The sequence below is a fragment of the Rhododendron vialii genome, chromosome 13a (genome assembly GCF_030253575.1).
Source record: "Rhododendron vialii isolate Sample 1 chromosome 13a, ASM3025357v1".
NCBI classification, from domain to species: Eukaryota; Viridiplantae; Streptophyta; class Magnoliopsida; order Ericales; family Ericaceae; genus Rhododendron; species Rhododendron vialii.
Genome location: NC_080569.1, coordinates 23657797 through 23673301, shown reverse-complemented (window position 1 = coordinate 23673301; position 15505 = coordinate 23657797). Strand labels below are relative to the sequence as shown.

General features: G+C 45.4%; 1 pseudogene; it reads right to left on the bottom strand.

The window, feature by feature from the left end:
- Positions 1 to 4147: 4147 nt before the first annotated feature.
- On the bottom strand, positions 4148 to 14754 carry LOC131314022 (uncharacterized; annotated as a pseudogene).
- Between the last annotated feature and the right edge of the window lie 751 nt (positions 14755 to 15505).

Below are 15505 nucleotides of genomic sequence, written 5' to 3'. Positions count from 1 at the left end.
CCTTCCATTCTCCGTTTGCTTGCGATACAACCAGGTTGGAATCTCCGACGACTTCTAGCACCTTGACACCAATCTCCAACGCGGCTTCCATTCCTACAATACACACTTCGTACTCAGCTTCGTTATTCGTAACTTCGAAGTTCAACTTGAATGCGAGGGGAATATGCGACCCCTCGGGCGAGACCAGCAGTATGCCAATCCCGAATCCTTTCTGATTTGCGGCTCCATCGAAGTACAACATCCATGTTTCATCGACCGTTGACATCACATCTTCATCCGAAAATTGAAATTCTGTGTGCTCTGGCCCATCAATCGGACGATCTGCCAAAAACTCTGCCACCGCTCTTCCTTTCACTGACTTGCGAGTGACGTACTTGATTTCGAATTCTACTAACAGAAGCAACCAACGCGCTAGCTTACTGGTAAGTGTTGGCTTCTCGAATAGGTACTTGAGAGGATCCATCCAAGAGATCAGCATCACCGAATAGGCGAGCATGTAGTGTCTCAACTTCTTTGTGGCCCATACAAGCGCCCAACATGTCTTTTCCAGCGAAGTGTATCGCTCCTCGCATCCTACCATCTTCTTGCTCAAGTAGTAAATCGCCCTTTCAACCCCATCTTCTCCTTCTTGCGCCAGCATGCACCCCATTGATGAGGGCGTGACGGACAAGTATAGGATCAAAGGTTTTCCTGGTGTAGGCGGCATCAGGATCGGAGGGTTCTGGAGATAAGTTCTCACCGCTTCGAAAGCTTTCTGACACTTCTCGTTCCACTCGAACTTTACATCTTTCTTGAGCAATCGAAATAATGGTTCACAAGTCAAGGTCAGCTTGGCAATGAATCGACTGATGAGTTGAATTTTTCCCAAGAAGCATCGGACCTCCTTCTCTGATCGGGGTGGTTCCATCTCAAGAACGGCTTTGATTTTAGAAGGGTCTACCTCAATCCCTCGGGTTGTGATCATGAACCCGAGCATTTTCCCAGCAGTGACTCCGAATGTGCACTTCTGTGGATTAAAGCGCATCTTGTATTTCTGAACTCTCTCAAGGAACTTTCTCAGCGCTGGGAGATGATCTTTCCGCTCCTTCCCCTTCACTATCATATCACCGACGTACACCTCGACTTCCTTATGGATCATGTCATGCAGCAGTGTCGTAGCACCCCTCTGATACGTAGGACCGACATTTTTCAACCCAAACGGCATAACCCGATAGCAGTAGGTTCCCCACTCGGTGATGAACGTAGTCTTTTCTCTGTCTTCCGGAGCCAAGAGAATCTGATTGTACCCCGAGAAACAGTCCATGAAGGATAGTAAAGCATGCCCTGCAGTGTTATCAACGAGTATGTCTATATGCGGCAATGGAAAATCATTTTTAGGGCTTGCTTTGTTCAGATCTCTAAAATCGACACACACTCTGATTCTTCCATCCTTTTTCGGGACAGGCACGATGTTTGCAACCCAAGTGGGGTATTCAGTTACGATTAGAAAACCAGCGTCGATCTGTTTCGTTAGTTCCTCTTTTATTTTTAACACCCAATCGGGCCGCATTCTTCTCAGCTTTTGTTTAACGGGTTTTGCATCGGGATAGAGGGGGATCCTGTGCTCGATGATTTCTGGGTCGATTCCGGGCATGTCTGCATGGGACCAAGCAAAGACTTCTTTAAATTCTTTTAGTGAATCGGTGAGCTCTTGAAGCTCATCTGGAGACAGCCCGGAACCGACCTGAACCACTCAAGGGTTTTCCTTATCACCCAAGTTTATCGAGATTATTTCTTCTTTTAAAGGCTGAGCATGCCTTTCATTTTCACGCTCGATGAGGGAACGGATTTCCTTGGGAATGTCCCCATCGAAATCTATTCCTTCATCGTCGGGATCCGAACAATTTATTTCAAAATCCGGCAAGTAAGCAAAGGCGTCATTCATTTCATTGATAGGCTCCTCGGAGGGAGGGAATACAGCAGTTAACTCGAACTCAAAGTAAAAGCTACGACGAGGAGGGCCGATAGGCACAAACTCTGACTCACTACTAGACGAAGAGTCAGTATCAGACTCGGACTCGGTGCTAGTGTCGTGAGTGCGCGTTACAAATGGAATGAAAGTGCAGTTTTCATAAGTGCCCACAGCGTCCACAATGAGCTTAGAAGGGTCTTCCAATTCATCTTCTCCTCCCAGCATGAGCACAGCCGCGTCTTCTATCATACCCTCTGGTTCCTCACCTTCGAACAGAGATTGGAGACTACCCAAACCAAAGGCTTCAAGCCAATCCAGTGCTTCGGACAATTCTTCCATCTTAGTTTCCTCTTTATCATCCTCCCAAGTGTAATTGGCGAAGATCTCAAACCCAGGGTATTTCACTTTTGTCTCAAGATTAATGAAAGGCTCGGGTTCTCCTTGATACGGTGCCTCCTTTTCCTTCTGCTTCCTTCCGACTGCATGAGCTCGGGCGCGGTTGCGCCACCTTTTCTCTGGATCACTCTTCTTGAACTCGTAACCCAGGCCGAAGAGTTCATTGCTCCCGGGGAAATGAGGGAACTCGGAGACTCCTTGCTCATAGAGCCCCAAGCCCATGCCTGGCAGGTAATTCATTCGCTTCATGATTTCCAATGCCGCGGAACTCACTAAGAAACCATCTTCAGCCCGAATGGTGCAAACCTTTGAGGTCATGACAGCAAACCCCCCCATGGCCACATCTTCTTCTCTGTGCATGATTTTCAGCAGCGGGGAATTATCTTCGGAGTGTGGACGAATACCAGAATCCCCGTGGATGATAAGAGTCCCAGAATCCAATCCTAGAATGAGTTTCTGATGCAGCGTAGAGGGTACCCCCATAACGTCAGAATGGTGCAACCATGGCCTCCCCAGCAAGAGATTGAACGAAGCAGGTATGTCTAGTACACAATATTCCACGGTGGTCTTGAACTTCCCAGTTGTCAGTTCCAGGTTGATTGTTCCCATGACATCACGCCGAGTGTTATCATAAGCACGGACACCCAGAGTCGATGGTGCAAAGTCCTTGCTTTTGAGGCCTAGGCAGTAAGCAGTGCGGAGAGGGCACACGTTGATGGCCGAACCATTGTCTATGAGCATCGCGGGGACCCACTTTCCCAAGCATTTCATGGTCACGTGGAGAGGCTTATTATGATCGGTTCCTTCGGGCGGGAGGTCTTTCTCGGTGAAGGACAAAGTGTGTTCGGCAAGGTTTGGGGTTATGAAGGCGATGAAAGCTTCTGGGGCTATGTCGGAAGGGACCTCAAGGTTGGAGAGAGAGTTGACGAGCCTTCGGCGATGCACGCGGGAAACTGCCAATACTCCCCACATGGACATGCGGGCAGGGGTTTCACGAAGTTGTTGGATGATGGGGTCAGCGTTGGTATTTAAGTTTCGATAGTGAGAGGCATTTGGGTCTGAGCTGACAAGTGGATTAAGGTGGGTGGGCGGGTTAGTTTGACGTGGAGCTGGCGAGACAGGGGTGAAGTTGGCGGGATTCTCGGGAATGCGAGGGTTACTCTGTTGAAGGGGGGCTGCTCGGGACGAGCTCCCTTGCTGGAGGTTGGCGAGCTGGTATACCCTACCGCTTCTGGTAAGATTACTGACTACCTTGGGGACGGATTCCCACCGAAGATCCTCCCAGAAATCGGAAAGATCAGTATTGGCCTTGCGTTTTCCCTTGTCGAGCTTTGTCTTCTCCAGGGTTTCATTCAAGAGTTCCATCTCCAGGGTATCCCATATGTTCTCCTCTTCCAAAGAGTTCCAGAAGTTGTCATTGTTACCGTTATTGACTTGTAGAGAGCCTTCATCCAACATGGCCTTGTTGACAGTTAGCTCTTCACCATCGACCCATACGTTCACCATTTCAGTCCTACCCCAAAGGTCTTCAGGATATAGCACACAGATATGGGGTTCGTGAGGGATCTCAACAACCGGTTGTGGGAAGAATTCATTAATAATGTACTCCTGCGGACAGAAGACATGATCCAAGGTACGGGCGAGGGCGTCAGAGCCCCTGGTGATATTGATTATGGCCGAAGAGGAGAGTCCGGAGAATAAGCGGGGGTTCATCAGATCAGGGCCATGTCCCTCTTTCTGCTCCCAGAACAAGTATACCAAAGATGTTTCGTCAAGAGGGTCTGAATCGTCTATCTAGAGCTACCCATCGGGTTTCGGGTCCCATTCGTCAAATTCCTCGACTGGTTCAGGCTCCAAGAATAGAGCAAATAGGGAATATCCATCAAATGGGTCAGCCATCATCTCATCCCAGACTTGTCTCCACTCACCACGTTCCAATTCCTCGACTTGCTGCGCATTAACTGATACGGGCCACACTCCGCTGATAATGGCTCGTTGTTCCACCGCAAGGAAATCGCTTGTCAGGTCTTCCCACCTTCTTTGAAAATCCCATTCCACCGTTTCAAGTGCACAGATGGCATCCTCGGCCGGAATCTTGACAATTGGCTTGGGTTCGGTGATAGGGATAATGTGAGGGCTTGGGTTGAAGGGATGACTTAGGGAAATGTGGTTTGTGCGGGCATTTGAATGTTTTGGGAGTGGGTTGGAGATGGTATTGGGCTTTTGGTGAGGCATAGGAATAGTCTTGTTGTCTATGAGGTCTTGAATGGTGTGACGAAGGCGGAAGGAGTTGTCGATTAGGTGGCCAGGATTTTGGTGATAGGCGCAGAAGGCGTTGGGGTTGTGAGAGGCAGAGAGCTTTTATGGCAGTGGGGTGGGAGCAAGCGATTTGAGGAGATCACTTTCGACCAACTTTTCAAACACTGCAGAGAGAGGTGCTGAAAATTGGGCGAACACATGGGGTTGGGACCAAGGTTGACTGGTTTGCGTTACAATCTGGTTGACGGGTTCGGCTTGGGTCGTGTTTGAGGAGGTGTTTGGGAGTTGGGTGTAATTGGAGTTTCCGAACAGCGTGCTGCTGTTACCGGAGTAGACATTCTTGGCTTTGGGAGGAGGTTCAGGTTTGTCGAGGATTCCCAATTGAACTACTTCTTTGACGGCCAAGCCTGTATCGAAGAATGTCTTAAAATCAGAGCAGGCCTGAGCCATCACCATATGCCTTGCAAGGTTGGGCTGAAGATTCCGGACAATCATCCGGATTTGATCTCTATCGGCCGGCCTATCCTTCATCTGTGCTGCCTTAGATCTCCATCTTTTCACAAAATCTGCGAAGGCTTCCTTGGCTTCCATCTTTGTAGATTCGAGTTCCCGAGTGGTAATCTCTAGTTGGATATTGTAATCATATTGCGCCACGAAAGCCGCACATATGTCTTCCCATGAGCGTTTCTTTCTTTCATCCAACGAGGTGAACCAGTAAAGAGCATGTCCCACCAAGGTCTGGGAGAACATCTGGGCCATGGCGTCCCTTTCTACTCCCCACATAGACAGTGCTCCGATGTACCCAGTCAAGTGTGCTTTCGGATCCTCAGTCCCGTCGAATTTAGCAAAGTCGATTGGTCTGAACTTCTCCGGGAGCTTCGTATTGGGAAAAAGGCAAAGCTTGTTGATGTCAAAACCCATCGAGGCAATCTTCTCGTTTCTCGCAACAGACTGTTCTAACTGGGTGATCTTTGCCAAAACCGCTGCCATCTCGGTGTTCTGCGGGGCTTCCACTTCAAGGATCGGCTGCTCCGGGTTGGGATTCAGGTTTAGATTAGGGTTTGGGTTTGGAATTGGGATTAGGTTCGGATTTGGATTAGGGTTTGGATTTGGATTAGGGTTTGGATTTGGGATTGGGATTGGGATTAGGTTCGGATTTGGAATAGGGTTTGGATTTGGATTAGGGTTTGGATTTGGGAGTCGTCGGGCAACCCCGGTTATCATCATCATGAGTTGGGCGATTTGGTTGTCGGTACGTTCGCCCAGACGCTGAATAGCTTGCGTGACTTGCCTCATTTCTCCATTTGGGATTTCCTAGTTCGGTTCCGGGTTTGGATTAGGATTGGGATGCAGATTTGGATTTGGGTTTGAATTGCCTTCGTTAGGATTTGGATTGCCTCCGTTAAGGTTGAGGTTTAGGATTAGATTCGGGTTTAGATTGTCTCCGTTTGGGTTGAGGTTTCCGATTAGCAGGTCCATTTCCCCCCTTGGATCCGATGCACCGGCGGAGTCCGCCTGAAGTTGGAGTCGCTCTAATCTCTGTCCCAAGGGTCTGGTCCAGGAGGGTATGATATTCTTCTTCCTTGGCCCAATTGCTCAGCACTGATAGCAAAGCAAAAACCGCGCTCAGATGTGGTCCCTGCTTATATTTTATGAGGTTTATGCATAATTCTTTGGAAAATGCGTGCGTCACCATCACCGTCATCGACTTTGGTTTTTGAAAAACGATGGAATATTTGAGAGGCTGCCTTGATCCTCAGATTTTTGGGGTGTATCCTCATTTAGGAAGCATCGTTCCCCCCAAAAGATGCTAAAATAAGTTAAGTATTCGGCTAGAATTTCATCAAGAAATTGACCATCGGTTTGGAATGACTCGGGGTGAACAACGTGATACGATAACCGAAGTGGCGTAAGCAGCACATTTGCTTTTAGCCTGGACTGTGCCGGTATCACGATGTTCTGCTTCCGTGTTATTCCTCCTCTTGGTTAATTCTTTAATTGAACACTAGTCAAGGACTTAACAAAATCTTAGTTTCCCTTAGGTTTTCGCTTGAGGACTCATATGGTTAACAACACGCATAAGGGTGCGTGACTCTTCATCGGGTCTCGGCAACCTCCCAAAGACCGCGCGAGCAAGTCTCGAGAACCGTGGAACCGTGGAACCGTGGCTGACAGCATCATGACGTGAGATGAAATGCAGCACATAGACAGGATATAGCACATAATCTTACCCTGCAGGCTCCTGTCCTAATTTGGAATGTTCTAAGGCTTGCTAAACATGTACAAAGGCCGGTTTTGGCTTGAAATGGGTTCCCCGGACTAGAGTCAAAGTATACCTCCCACTATTGAGCGTACACCCAATAATGGTACAAACGGTAGAGATGACTCATCACGGTCGAGGGTTGCTGAGCATTCCGGGATTCCCCATCACCGGCAAGCCGGGTAGGATTGCCGAAACACAACAGCGGGGCTGCACAAGATATACACACAAGAAGTAGACAAAGAAACAAAATCAATTTGAAAATCCCACAAACGTTTTTCAAGCTTGGCTCACAAGTTTAATTAAAACTTTCATCCCCGGCAGAGTCGCCACTGTGGGCTACCACAGCCCCGGGTGAGATCGGGGCGGCCCGAAAAACACATACCGCTCCATCGAATCGATTTGAAAAATTTGAAGAGTCGCCACCGGGATTTATGGTTCGCCACCCGAGAAACCGTTTTTGATTTGAAAATTGATTGATTTGAATTTGAAAACCAGAGATCATTCGAGGGTTCGGAAGCCATGTTACGAGGGGGGAAGGGTTTTACGGCACCTCCCTCGCCCGACATGATGTCGGTCTCTACTAAACGTTCGTGGGATTTTTCAAATGGATTTTGTTTCGTTAAACATGTAGCAGGTATCCACAGGTATGGCAAATAGAAGGTGTATGCTGGTGCTTGTGTACAAGGAGTGATGAAATGATGATGGACACATGCATGATGGCAAAGCTGTATAAACTGCTACTGGCTTCACTCTCGAGCGCTCAAGAGCACTCTTGAGCACTTGGGAGTGCTACTGACCAAATCCTGCAGAGTTTGTTAGTCTCAAATAGGATGCCAAATAACGGTGTACACTGGTGCATGTGTATGGGAGTGATGAAATGATGATGGACACATGCATGATGGCAAAGCTGTATAAACTGCTACTGGCTTCACTCTTGAGCGCTCAAGAGCACTCTTGAGCGCCTGGGAGTGTCTGAACCCTCACCTGCACTTTCTGTTAGTACTGACAGAATATAATGTGAAGAATGCAAAATGAAATACTGTCACACAAACCACTGGCTCAGTAGAGGACTTGAAAAACTGAGATGAGACCTCAAGTTTTCAAGTCATGTATCCTTGCCATTACACGAACGGATCTACAATTTTAAAAGAGCAAATGTGCACATCTATGCATGCAGAAGCTCGGAAAACACAGAAGGCTGGGAAAATGAAACGCAATAGCACGCATACACTCCTAAACGCTTCGGAATGGATCCGAGTGCTTGGGAGTGAGCTGCATGCCAGCCCACTCTCGAACGGAAAAATGGCACTGCATCGTCATAAAAACATCTTTATCTGAGTTTTTAACAAGAGAAGATCTTGTTTTTAACTTAGGAAAACTTTGTTCTTACTTGAAATTTGTAAGGAACGTTTGTGCTTTAGGAAAAATGATCTTATGTGTCTGCATACCAGAATAAAACCATTTTATTTGAGAGTGCATCTCATCCCACCCTACTGCTTACCAAAATACCATGCATGGGACTGGAAACAGTCCCGAGCGCTCAGGACCACTCTGGAGCGCTCCAGAGTGTTTCCAGCAGAGATTTTGAGAAAACATCCTTCGCGGACTATTTGCTCTTGCTTTTTTCACTAAGGTCTCCCAACCATGCACCACTATTAAGGACTGGGACAGGCTGAGAAACCCCCCTCAGAAAGGAGAACAACCTCTTGATTTGAACCAAGGATAGAAATGTTTCTACCTTTATTTGACACTTTGCTCCTTGGATAGTTGTGAAAGACCAGAAACTGAGAATGCCCTGGATTCCTTGCCCCCTTTTTTGTTCTTTGATGATTTTGAAAAAAAGACCTTTGGAGTAGGGCAAGAAGTTTTGTTCTTGAGACCTTTTTTCTTTGAACAAGAAAGAGGGAAGAAGAAGAGTTTTGAGAGAGAAAATTTTCGTCTTTTTTTTTAGCTGCAAGACATGGTATATATATAGGGGATATAACCCATGGTTTTGAAAATCAAGTGATTTTTGAAATAAACCCCTTTTTTAAAGAAAGAAATCTTCAGCTGATTTCTTCTCTGACTGAGGTTGAGTGTTGACTCACCTCAGCCGGTGCAATGATGGCTTGCATGGATAGTGGGAATCGTTTTCCCCCATTGGGCACTGGGAGAGGTCTCGAGCGCTCGGGAGTGGTTTTGAGCGCTTGGGACTTCACTCTCGAGCGCTTGAGAGTGAGCCAGGCCAGTGGTTTTTGGAAAACAGTTTTGAGCGCTTGGGACTGCTTCAGAGCGCTTGAAATTGATTTTGGCTAAATTTTTCTAGGAGCAACGTCTCAATTGGCACATGGCTTGTTCTGATCCATATTCATCATTGGGGAGCCTCAGTGCCACAAATTAAGGAAATTCGACAAGTCTAAATTGGGGTGTCTACAACTCCTATTTGACTTTTTCACACATTATGATGCAAAATACATCCCATGACAAGCGCTAGCGAGTAAATGCAATAGCCAAAGACAAAAAGCTACGCATGCTATCAAAAGAGCGCTTAGAACGAAAGGGAATCTAATTATTGACAAGTATGGAAAGACTAGGAATAAATCATGCTTAAGAAGCAATAAATATCAATCATGCATCAAATAGAGTTAATTAGTGTACAAAAGATCAACGGAGGACTTTTATTAGCTTATAACGACCTTGGATACAAAGGGAAATGGACTACAAAAAGTGTAATGGCCATATACTTGAATGGTTCATCTACCCTTGGCCACTACCGACCCTAAACTACCCAAGGCATGGCCACATATCGGCCAAACACCAAACAAAGTTATGAAGAAGAAATAAAGAAAAACTACTACCACCGACTCCACCACACCTAGTCGTCATCCTCATCCGGCTCCTTATGGTATTGAGCATCGAACTCCCCCTTTCCATCGGACTCTTTCATCCGAAATGTATGCTAGCCCATATGTCTAACCAATTCTCTCATCAAAATATTCAACCCACTTTCGAATCCAATTTTGCTCTTTCATATCATTTCTTTGATCTTTTTATGAGGAATAGGGTCATTAGTCTTGAGATTTGTAGTGAGAGAGATTGAGGGGCTAATTTCGAGGGCTTTTGAGAGGGATATGAAAATTCAGGAATTTAGCTTTTGAAGTGGGAGAGGAGAGATAAGGAATCACATACCAACTCTTCACCTTTTTACATCCCAACCACTTCTATCACATTCACACCACCCCCAAACCTCCTTGAAACATTAAAAACTATGAGTTCTGCTACACACACAGCAGATCTGTGCACAGATTGTACACAGATTTCGTTGTGGGGCCCACCACGGGTCCCACACAAATCATCCAAATTGATCATAAAATGTAAAACATTTTTTAAAGGGTCCACGTAAAAAATAAGCTCAATCCGATACCTATAAGTACTTCATCCAACCATCTAACTTTTCATTCAGATTTTCAGATAATGAAAAGTTATATAGCTGGATCGAGCACCTATAGGTATCAGATTGAACTTATTTTCTACGGGGATCCTTGAAAAAATATTTTACATTTAATGAACGGCTCAGATGATTTATGTGGAACCCGTGGTGGACCCCACAACAAAATCTGTGCACAATCTGTGCACAGATTTGCTGTATGGGTAGACTTTCTGAAAAACAATAGACACACAATCCTCCGAACATCCGGTTACCTAAGTTTGACAAATGGAAGAGACTCGGACTATGGTTCAAAACAAGGATGAGGAGACTCTTATGTGGTTTAATCAAACAAAAATGCCTTGAATCATTTCCTAAGTACGCCAACAACTCCAACAAAATGCATGAAAGATATATACAATACTCAAGCATGAACAAAAGATGTTATTTACGCAAATGCGGGAAATGAGAACAAAAAGCATGGGATGTTTAAGAAACGAATCTCTACTCTAGCAATGCACAACGCTTGATTTGACTTTTAGGCTCAACTTGTTCATCAATGTTCATGTATATGCATGTGACATGGATTCAAACACACAACCGAATTCGACGGGATACATGACTCTTGCCATATTGACATAATTGAGCATATTTAAAGTATCTAACAAGCAAAATCACTACTAACAAGAGAGGATTGCACAAAAAATTTGAAAATTTTACCAAAAGCAGAAAAATGAGACAAGTCTTATGAACATATATATAACATATATATCCCTCCCCCCAACTTAAACGATGATATGTCCTCATAGCATGAAGAACAACAGTATTGAGAGGAAAGAACAAAAGATTGTACCTCCGGGGGAATGTCAACCCCCGTATACCTCGACCAAGTTGGAGGTTTTTGCGTCACCGTCCCTCTTCGTCATTCAAACAGCTTCCAAGGTCGACTCATTCGGCTTTTCCAACAGAACCACAGCTAGTCACACAGGGTCATGGCCAAAATTTTATTGGACTAACAACCGTGACACGTAATCGCACCCATGCTTAGGGCTCCTGAATGCCTCAATCACTCCGACTTGAGATCCAAACCACTAAGGCTGGTGTGGTAGCACGTCACCCTGCAAAAGACTTAAGCTCGAACTACCTACTAAGGGACAGATGACATTAGAACCGCCCGACTTGTGTTATCCGGGCGCCAAACAAACATATATACAAACGAAAAATCAAAGAACACCACCCAATTTTCACGCAATCTCATGAGTCATACTTTTCTTCCCATGTCTCACCGAGTAGACAAAACACGGGTGGCTATACTAAACCGTCGAAACTTGTTACATCATGCCTGAAGTAAAATTTACCGCTTGACCTCGCCAAGCAATTGAGCCCAGCGTTCCCTATAATCGAAACAAAGCGAGACAAGACAGAGCCTAGCGCCAAAGCACGGGAATATCAAGTCGCACCTAAAGACCTAAACTGCCCCCGATAGAGACATATTTGGGAAGCATGGATCATTAACGGTAAACTACGACAAATAATGACTAATTAAAGCCCGATACAATGATGCATTGATGAAATCTCTTAGTGAGAAATCCCAAAACTACACAAACATGCAAATATACAAGAAATGAAACATTGCCCTTACTAACCGAAGCTGGGCACACGATCCTTTTCCAAAAATGACTTAAGCCTTTGCCCATTGACCTTAAAAACATTCTCATTCACGGGGTTCTCAACTTCAAAGGCCCCATAAGGGTAAACTTTATGCACAATGTAAGGACCAATCTATCGGGAACGCAACTTGCCCGGAAAAAGATGAAGTTTGGAGTTAAACAAATGAACTTTTTGACCAACTTCGAAATTTTTCCTTTGAATGTGCTTATCATGGAAATCCTTTACCTTAGACTTGTAAATATTAGTATTATCATAGGCATCTCTACGAATTTCTTCAAGCTCATTCAATTGAAGTTTACGGTGAACTCCGGCATCGGGAAAACGATAGTTTAACTATTTTACAGCCCAATATGCCTTGTGCTCTAATTCCACCGGAAGGTGGCATGCCTTACCATATACAAGCCGATAGGGCAAAGCACCCAACACGGTCTTGTATGCGGTACGATACGCCCAAAGAGCATCGGTCAACCTTAAAGACCAATCCTTCCGGTTAGGATTCACCATTTTTTCAAGTATGCGTTTTACCTCACGATTGGCAAGTTCGGCTTGACCGTTGGTTTGAGGATGATATGCGAGGGAGACCTTGTGCGTTATACCATATTTCATCATCAAGGCGACGAATGGCCGGTTACAAAAATGAGAACCTTGGTTGCTAATAATGGCACGAGGGACCCCAAAACCGAGACAAGATATGCTCCTTAAGAAACTCAAGCACTATTTTGTGATCATTGGTACGAGTTGCAATAGCCTCAACCCATCTTGACACATAATCCATCGCCAAAAGAATATACAAGTTGCCAAAAGAAGTCGGAAACGGCCCCATAAAGTCGATACCCCAACAGTCAAATACCTCTACAACAAAAAACTTGGCTTGGGGCATTTCATTCCTCCGGGTCACACTGCCCAACTGTTGGCAACTGTCACACGATTTGTAGAAGGCATAAGCATCTTGGTTCAAAATTGGCCAATAAAAACCACATTGTTGGATCTTGCCGGTGGTCTTCCTTGCAGAAAAATGCCCCCCACATGCTTCGGTATGGCAAAATTATAGGTTTCCACGTTGGTCAGAATCAGGAAAACACCGGCGGATGATCTGGTCGGGACAGTACTTGAACAAATATGGATCATCATAAGAAAAGCGTTTCACTTCGGCAAGGAATCACCGGCGCTCATGAGAGGACCAATGGGTTGGAATCAAGCCCGTAACCAAGTAATTGACAATGTTAGCAAACCACGGGGCTTGGGATACACCGAAGAGTTGCTCATCAGGAAAAGTGTCTCCAATGGGTATGTGAGAAGTACGGTCTTCAAATCCAAGCATGACAAATGATCGGTCACCACGTTTTCTACCCCTTTCTTATCTTTGATGGTGATGTCAAATTCTTGCAACAGAAGGATCCACCGAATTAAACGTGCCTTTGCATGCTGCTTAGTGAACAAGTATTTCAGTGCCGAATGGTCAGTGTAAATCGTGATCGGGGCACCAACTAAGTAAGAACGGAATTTATCCAAGGCAAACACTATGGCAAGAAGTTCCTTCTCCATAGTGGAGTAGTTCATTTGAGCATCATTCAGCATCTTGCTTGCATAATAAATCACCCACGGATGCTTGTCCTTCCTTTGGCCAAGAACGGCCCCGACGGCATAATCACTCGCATCGCACATCAATTCAAATGGAAGATTCCAATCGGGCGTTTGAACAATGGGCGGCATGGTGAGACTAGCTTTGAGCTTAGTGAACGCCAGCTCACATGCGGTAGTCCATTCAAAGGGAACATCTTTATATAAAAGGTGACAAAGCGGCCTTGAGATCGCACTGAAATCTTTGATTAAATGCCGATAGAAACCGGCATGGCCAAGGAAAGATCGGATGTCTTTAATGCACTTTGGGGTAGGGAGGTTTGAAATGAGGTCAAACTTGGCCTTGTCTACCTCGATACCCTTGGCCGATACAATATGCCTGAGCATAATCCCTTGAGTGACCATAAATTGGCACTTCTCCCAATTCAAAACCAAATTCTTCTCTTTGCATCTCGTTAAGACCTTCTCCAAATTGGCAAGACAAGACTCGAATGAGTCACCAAACATGGAGAAGTCATCCATAAAGACTTCTACAATTTTTTCAACCATATCACTGAAAATTCCCATCATACACTTAGAAAAGGTGCTAGGAGCATTACACAAGCTGAATGGCATGCGTCTATAAGCAAACGTCCTGAATGGACAGGTGAACGTTGTTTTCTCTTGGTCGGACAAGGCCACTTCTATTTGGTTATAGCCCGAATAACCATCAAGGAAACAGTAAAAGGCATGATCGGCGATTCTCTCCAAGATTTGATCAATGAAGGGAAGAGGAAAGTGATCCTTGCGTGTGCTCGCATTCAACTTGCGATAGTCTATGCACACTTGCCACCCGGTAGTCACACGGGTCAGAACGAGCTCACCTTTGTCATTCGGCACCACGGTTACACTTGCCTTTTTTGGAACAACTTGGATAGGGCTCACCCACTTAGAATCGGCGATGGGATAGATAATCCCAACGTCAAGCAATTTAAGAATTTTCGCTCGGACAACGTCTTTCATGATTGGATTGAGCCGGCGTTGAGGTTGGCGCGATGGTTTGACATCCTCCTCCAAGTAAATGTGATGAGAGCATAGAGAAGGAGAGATGCCTTGAATATCTGCGATAGTCCATCCTATTGCCTTTGTATGCCTCCGCAAAACTACCAACAATTTCTCTTCTTGGAGTTTCTCAAGGGAAAACGATATGACCAGCGGAAAATGTATTGCTCCCACCCAGGAACGCATATTTCAAAGTGTCCGGTAGTGCTTTCAACTTAAGAGTAGGTGGCTAAACACTAGATGGAACTATTTTCCGCTCAAGAGGGGGTAACTCTTCAAACTTCGGGAACCACGGTGCAACTCCACAAATTCCCTCATCGCCATCTTCTTCGTTAAGTAAGGAAAAGAGGGACTCCATCTCGTCGGATTCAAGAAAAGCGGCCTCTTCGGAGGTAAGAGCCACCTCCAAAGAGTCTTTAAACAAGAATTCATCTACATGCTCTTGAACCAATGTATCCACAAGATGGACATTTTGGCAATCATCATCGTCACCCATTTAAACCCCAACGTTGAACATATTGACCGCCATTTTCATATTACCGAAGGACATGTTCAATAGCCCATTCTGACAATTGATTACAGCATCCAAGGTTGCTAGAAACGGCCGCCCAAGAATAACAGGAGTAGACAATGGCGATGAAGACGTCGGGCAAGTATCCAATACAACAAAATCCACCGGATATACAAATTGATCAACTTGGACCAATACATCTTCCACCATACCACGAGGAATTCAGACACTCCTATCTGCCAATTGAAGAGTAACCCGCGTAGGCTTCATCTCCCTCAAACCTAACTCTTGATACACCGAATAAGGTAGCAAATTGACACTCGCACCCAAATCCAAAAAAGCTTGCTCTACTCTCTTACCCCCAATAGTAATTACAATTGTAGGACATCCGGGGTCTTTGTGTTTAGGTGCAAGATTCGTTTGGAA